Source organism: Lolium rigidum, chromosome 7 (genome assembly GCF_022539505.1).
Source record: "Lolium rigidum isolate FL_2022 chromosome 7, APGP_CSIRO_Lrig_0.1, whole genome shotgun sequence".
Lineage (NCBI taxonomy): Eukaryota > Viridiplantae > Streptophyta > Magnoliopsida > Poales > Poaceae > Lolium > Lolium rigidum.
Window position 1 is genome coordinate 286,441,815 of NC_061514.1, and position 7,328 is coordinate 286,449,142.

The 7,328-nt window shown below is 45.9% G+C and overlaps 2 pseudogenes; one reads left to right on the forward strand and one right to left on the reverse strand.

Moving 5' to 3' along the window:
• The window catches only part of LOC124672905, a 31,612-nt pseudogene extending 25,644 nt beyond the window's left edge, over positions 1–5,968 (reverse strand).
• Positions 5,969–6,127: 159 nt separating this feature from the next.
• LOC124672906 lies at positions 6,128–6,869 on the forward strand (annotated as a pseudogene).
• The last annotated feature ends 459 nt before the right edge of the window (positions 6,870–7,328 follow it).

Sequence of the window (7,328 nt, forward strand, 5' to 3'; positions counted from 1 at the left end):
GTACAAAGGTCTAAGGAGAAAGCTCGCATTTTGGATTTCTCGCTTTTGATTATTCTCAACTTAGACATCCATACCGGGACAACATGGACAACAGATAATGGACTCCTCTTTAATGCATAAGCATGTGGCAACAATTATTATTCTCATATGAGATTGAGGATATATGTCCAAAACTGAAACTTCCACCATGAATCGTGGCTTTAGTTAGCGGCCCAATGTTCTTCTCTAACAATATGCATGCTCCAACCATAAAGGTGGTAAATCTCTCTTACTTAAGACAAGACGGACATGCATAGCAACTCACATGATATTCAACAAAGAATAGTTGATGGCGTCCCCAGAAGCATGGTTATCGCACAACAAGCAACTTAATAAGAGATAAAGTGCATAAGTACATATTCAATACCACAATAGTTTTTAAGCTATTTGTCCCATGAGCTATATATTGCAAAGGTGAATGATGGAATTTTAAAGGTAGCACTCAAGCAATTTACTTTGGAATGGCGGATAAATACCATGTAGTAGGTAGGTATGGTGGACACAAATGGCATAGTGGTTGGCTCAAGGATTTTGGATGCATGAGAAGTATTCCCTCTCGATACAAGGTTTAGGCTAGCAAGGTTATTTGAAACAAACACAAGGATGAACGGTACAGCAAAACTCACATAAAAGACATATGGTAAACATTATAAGACTCCATACCGTCTTCCTTGTTGTTCAAAACTCAATACTAGATGTTATCTAGACTCTAGAGAAACCAAATATGCAAACCAAATTAGCAAGCTCTAAGTGTTTCTTCATTAATGGGTGCAAAGTATATGATGCAAGAGCTTAAACATGAGCACAACAATTGCCAAGTATCAAATTATCCAAGATATTTTAGAGTTACTACATGTAGCATTTTCCAATTTCAACCATATAACAATTTAACGAAGAAGAAACTTCGCCATGAATACTATGAGTAGAGCCTAAGGACATACTTGTCCATATGCTACAGCGGAGCGTGTCTCTCTCCCACAAAGTGAATGCTAGGATCCATTTTATTCAAACAAAACAAAAACAAAAACAAACCGACGCTCCAAGCAAAGTGCATAAGATGTGACGGAATAAAAATATAGTTTCGGGGAGGAACTCGATAATGTTGTCGATGAAGAAGGGGATGCCTTGGGCATCCCCAAGCTTAGATGCTTGAGTCTTCTTGAAATATGCAGGGGTGAACCACGGGGCATCCCCAAGCTTAGAGCTTTCACTCTTCTTGATCATAGTATATCATACTCCTCTCTTGATCCTTGAAAACTTCCTCCACACCAAACTCGAAACAACTCATTAGAGGGTTAGTGCATAATAAAAATTCACATGTTCAGAGGTGACACAATCATTCTTAACACTTCTGGACATTGCATAAAGCTACTGGACATTAATGGATCAAAGAAATTCATCCAACATAGCAAAAGAGGCAATGCGAAATAAAAGACAGAATCTGTCAAAACAGAACAGTCCGTAAAGATGGATTTTATTAGGCCACCAGACTTGCTCAAATGAAAATGTCCAAATTGAATGAAAGTTGCGTACATATCTGAGGATCATGCACTTAAATTGGCTTAATTTTCTGAGCTACCTACAGGGAGGTAGACCCAGATTCGTGACAGCAAAGAAATGCGGAACTGCGCAGATAATCCAAATCTAGTACTTACTTTACTATCAAAGACTTTACTTGGCACAACAAAACTCAAAACTAAGATAAGGAGAGGTTGCTACAGTAGTAAACAACTTCCAAGACACAAATATAAAACAAAGTACTGTAGCAAAATAACACATGGGTTATCTCCCAAGAAGTTCTTTCTTTATAGCCAGTTAAGATGGGCTCAGCGAGTTTTAATGATGCACTCGCAAGAAATAGTATTTGAAGCAAAAGAGAGCATCAAAAGGCAAATTCAAAACACATTTAAGTCTAACATGCTTCCTATGCATAGGAATCTTGTAAATAAACAAGTTCAAGAAGCATGATGCAACAAGCATAGAAAGATAAAACAAGTGTAACTTCGAAAATTTCAGCATATAGAGAGGCATTTTAGTAACATGAAAATTTCTACAACCATATTTTCCTCTCTCATAATAACTTTCAGTAGCATCATGAGCAAACTCAACAATATAACTATCACATAAAGCATTCTTATCATGAGCCTCATGCATACAATTATTACTCTCCACATAAGCATAATCAATTTTATTAGTAATAGCGGGAGCAAATTCAACAAAGTAGCTATCATTATTATTCTCATCAAGTGTAGGAGGCATAGTATAATCACAATAAAATTTACTCTCCATAGTAGGTTGTACCAAAATACCACTATTATAATCATCATAAATAGGAGGCAAAGTATCATCAAAGAAAATTTTCTCCTCAATGCTTGGGGGACTAAAAAGATCATGAAAACCAGCTTCCCCAAGCTTAGAACTTTCTACATTATTATCAACAATGGTGTTCAAAGCGTTCATACTAATATTACTACCAGCATGCAAATAAGATTCCATAGGTTTTTTAATTTTCGCATCAAACAATCCATGTTTTAAATCAGGAAATAGAATAAGAAGCTCATTGTTGTCCATTATGCCAAACTAGTGTAAACAAGAAACAAAAAGATGCAATTGCAGGATCTAAAGGAAATAGCTTCGAGCACAAACACAATGGCGCCAGAAAAGTACTGTTACCTGAGACCGGAGTATGAGTGCCTTTTTACCTTTCCTCCCGACAACAGCGCCATAAAAGTGCTTGATGTCTACGGGAGCTTCTATTCTTGTAGACAGTGTTGGGCCTCCAAGAGCAGAGGTTTGTAGAACGAGCAGCAAGTTTCCCTTAAGTGGATCACCCAAGGTTTATCGAACTCGGGGAGGAAGAGGTCAAAGATATCCCTCTCATGCAACCCTGCAACCACAAAGCAAGAAGTCTCTTGTGTCCCCAACACACCTAATAGGTGCACTAGTTCGGCGAAGAGATAGTGAAATACAGGTGGTATGAATAAGTAGTAGCAACGGCACCGAGAAAAGTGCTTTGCCCGGGACGAGTAAACAAGCGAGTAATGCTAGACGTAGTAACGCGAGTAGTAGCAACGATAAAACGAGTAAACAAGCAGCGATAGCGATATTTAGGAACAAGGCCTAGGGATTAGACTTTCACTAGTGGACACTCTCAACATTGATCACATAACAGAATAGATAAATGCATACTCTACACTCTTGTTGGATGATGAACACATTGCGTAGGATTACACGAACCCTCAATACCGGAGTTAACAAGCTCCACAATTCAATGTTCATATTTAAATAACCTTAGAGTGCAAGAAAGATCAACACGACTAAACCAAGTACTAACATAGCATGCACATTGTCACCTTCACGCCACGTAGGAGGAATAGATCATATCAATACAATCATAATGATAATTAACTCCACAATCTACAAGAGATCATGATCATAGCATATGCCAAGTACTAACACGGATGCACACTACTTGTCACCATTACACCGTGCGGGAGGAATAAACTACTTTAATAACATCACTAGAGTAGCACATAGATAAGTTGTGATACAAAACACATTGCAATCATAAAGAGATATAAATAAGCACTTCACTACGCCATTCATAACGGTGAGTAAGTATTCCGTGAAATATAGCCTAAGAGACCCACACGGTGCACACACTGTCACCTTTACACACGTGGGACAAGGAGTCTCCGGAGATCACATAAGTAAAACTCTCTTGACTAGCATAGTGACATCTAGATTACAAGCATCATCATATGAATCTCAATCATGTAAGGCAGCTCATGAGATTATTGTATTGAAGCACATAGGAGAGAGATGAACCACATAGCTACCGGTACAGCCCCGAGCCTCGATGGAGAACTACTCCCTCCTCATGGGAGCAGCAGCGGTGATGAAGATGGCGGTGGAGATGGCAGCGGTGTCGATGGAGAAGCCTTCCGGGGCACTTTCCCGCTCCGGCAGGGTGCCGGAACGGAGACTCCTGTCCCCCGGATCTTGGCTTCGCGATGGCGGCGGCTCGCGGAAGGTTTCTGTGGGTTTCGTCCTTCGTATCAGGGTTTTCTCGACGGAGGCTTTAAATAGGCGGAAGGGCAGCGTCAGAGGGTCGAAGAGGCGGTGGCACCATAGGCTGGCGCGGCCAGGGCCCAGGCCGCGCCACCCTATCATCTGGGGCCCACAGGGCCCCCCTCTGGCGGCTCTCGGGTGTTCTGGATGCTTCCGGTGAAAATAGGAACTTGGGTCTTGATTTCGTCCGATTCCGAGAATATTTCGTTACTAGGATTTACGAAACCAAAAACAGCAGAAAACAAAGAATCGGCACTTCGGCATCTTGTTAATAGGTTAGTTCCAGAAAATGCACGAATATGACATAAAGTGCGCATAAAACATGTAGGTATCATCAATAATATGGCATAGAACATAAGAAATTATCGATACGTCGGAGACGTCTCAATGAACTTGATGATGATGATGCTGATGATGTACATTTTGGCAGTAGCTAGGGTCGAAATATATTTGATGGCCCCCTTTTGTAACTATGATGAGGTGGTATATACTAACCCCTCAGGTGATGGTGAACTTGTGGTGTAAGGATGACACCCACTTTTGTTGTGGTGGTAGGATGACACCATGGTAGTGTAGGATGAACTTGTGATCCACTTTTGGAATGATCATGCATGCCCCTGTTAGTTTATCATTTGATGTCAACACTTGTGTGGTTCTATTGCTCTGTTATGAATTGGTTCATGGTTGTGATCGATTACATGTTCTTCTTATGTCGTGCTAGTGGTATGTGGTATTCTGCGGACGGGTTCGAGAAATCTACAACTCATGGAGGGTCTGTCAAGACAGGTCAATGCCTACTCCAACAACAACTACCGAGGGTATGAAACATTAGAGGAGGCACAACAAGAGTACCTCACCTTCCTGGAAGATCAGGCCATCGATGATGCAGTGCCATTAGCACAGGAGGAAGTACATGTTCTACAAGGAGCTCCACCGATGGTTCTTCCCAGTCGGGTCAAAGATTACATCATCGCCTTTCTCATCGTGGTGATCGTGAGGATCTTGTACTTCTGAATGGTGCCTGATCGTTTGTAACATGTTATGGCATGGTAATCTCACCCTATTTAAATTGTGGTAAGGATTTGGGACTGTGATTTGAGCAACCAAACAACTGATTCTTGTTTCCTGCGTGCAAGTTGGGCTAGAAACGGGCAAGCAAACGATAGGGCTTGCATTCCTTCTCCGGCGCAGAAAAGTCCACCCAGGATACCAAACGACCTGCGTTTCATGGCCATGCCCGTTCGCAACACGGGCAGAGAGGCCCATCTCGCTGACACACTAGTGCAAAATTCCCGTGCAGGCTACCAAACGCGCCCGTTATGCATGCTGGCTAGCTCCCGATCCATCCTGAACACTGAACAGGATCGATCGTCAACATGAACAGGTATAGATGCGGTGACCCAATCGTGCCAACTTGCTTGCATCATGGCACGTCAGGTCCTTGCGGCCGGTGTGGCCTGCACGCGAAGCAAGTTGAAAATCGAAAAAAGTGTCGTTTTGGATCCATCTGCCTCCGGTCATAGAACGTTCTCAATTCCACACATAACCAGTGGCCATTGTCACATTGCGCGTGACCACTCGTCCACGGATCCAGCAGGGCACTAGAGATGCGCGTACGAACCCTCGCCGCCACGGCAACTACAAACACCCTACCGACGACCAGCCGCGCCGCCCAATTTCGGTTGCAGATGCAGCCACGACCGCGCGCGCCGCCCTTTCCACCTCGTACCACGAACGCCGACCCCCACTTGCATCCTCTCATTCCTCCCCGCATGCCATTGCCAATGCCGCGGACTTCCATGCCGACCGCGCGCAGTCCGCGCCCATCCGTTCCTCTGTACACCGCCCGCACGTTCATGTCAACCCCGCAGCACTACTTGCATCCACAGCCAGCTCGCCGACCGTGGGTATTATATAGCAACCGCGAGTGTCAACGAATTCATAATGCGCAACTAGCTAGCTCGTCGTGAGCTCGTGATCGCAATCTGCAAGCTCGATCTCGCTGCAGGTGCGTGCCATGGGAAATGGCGTGCTGCGGTGGTTCTGCGTCGTGCCAGCCCGGAGGCAACGCCGGCGGCGGCCGCGCACGGCGAGGCTGGTGCTGTGGGGCGGGGAGGCGCGGGCGGCGGAGCCCGGGATGACGGCCGGGGAGGTCATGGTCGAGCACGGAGCCGGCGGACGCCTGGTGTGCCGGGCGGACGGGTTCCGCGTCGGGAGACCCGCGCCGGTGTTCGCCGTCGAGGACCGGATCGAGCATCGAGGCCGGCGTCACGTACGTCGCCATCCCCGTCGACCGGCTTCCCTCGCAGGGGCAGGGTGCGGTCACTGCGGGGTCGCTCGCGGTGCTCTCGTACGACAAGCACCACGAGGGCGCCCGCGGCGGCGGTGTCTCGTCCTCGTCCTCGGTGCCGTCGCTGGCCGCTGGTGGGAGGAGCCCGTTCGAGTACGTCAAGGACGGCGACGGCCGGACCGTGATCAGCGTCACGCAGGAGTTCATTGTCAAGGCTGTCACGGGTAGCCGGGCTGGTGGTGGCCGTGGTGACGACGAGGAGAGCGGGGCGCTGATCTGTAGCACGCCGGAGCTGAGGAAGCACTACGAGCAGCTGGTGGGGGCGGCGAGGGACAGGCCTTGGTCGCCGCGGCTGGAGACGATCGAGGAGCCGAAGGCGCGGAGGATGGTGGACGTGATCAGCCCACAGACGATGTCGCCGGCCAGGCTGCTGGGCTTGGTCAAGGGATCAAGTGAGCGGGCTAGGTAGGACGCCGATCTGGTGTACAAGTGCATGGATGCAATCATGCAAACTCCTACATTATGAAAGAGGCCAACAATAACATTGGGTATTTGTTACTGATGTCTGCTCAAGCTATTGATACTTGAATATGCATGCCTGCGATGTGTACATTTTTCTTAATTTCCTCAGAAATTTTGTGCAGGTGAATGTACTCTCTCCCTTCCACGAAAGTTGTCTTAACTTTGTAAAAAATTAGATCTCTAGGTACATCTAAATTTTAACAAATTTTCGACAATCTTCATAAGATGGAGGTAGTACTTTGATTGAGGTATTTACTTGTTATAAACGCGACAAGCAAATAACGAAGAACGATAAAAGAAAACGCGGGGGAAACACGGGATTTAACGTGGAAAATCCCTTCCAACACCGAATGGGAAAAAACCACGGGCGCCAGCCGGCAAAATTTTGCTATATCGGGGATTGTTT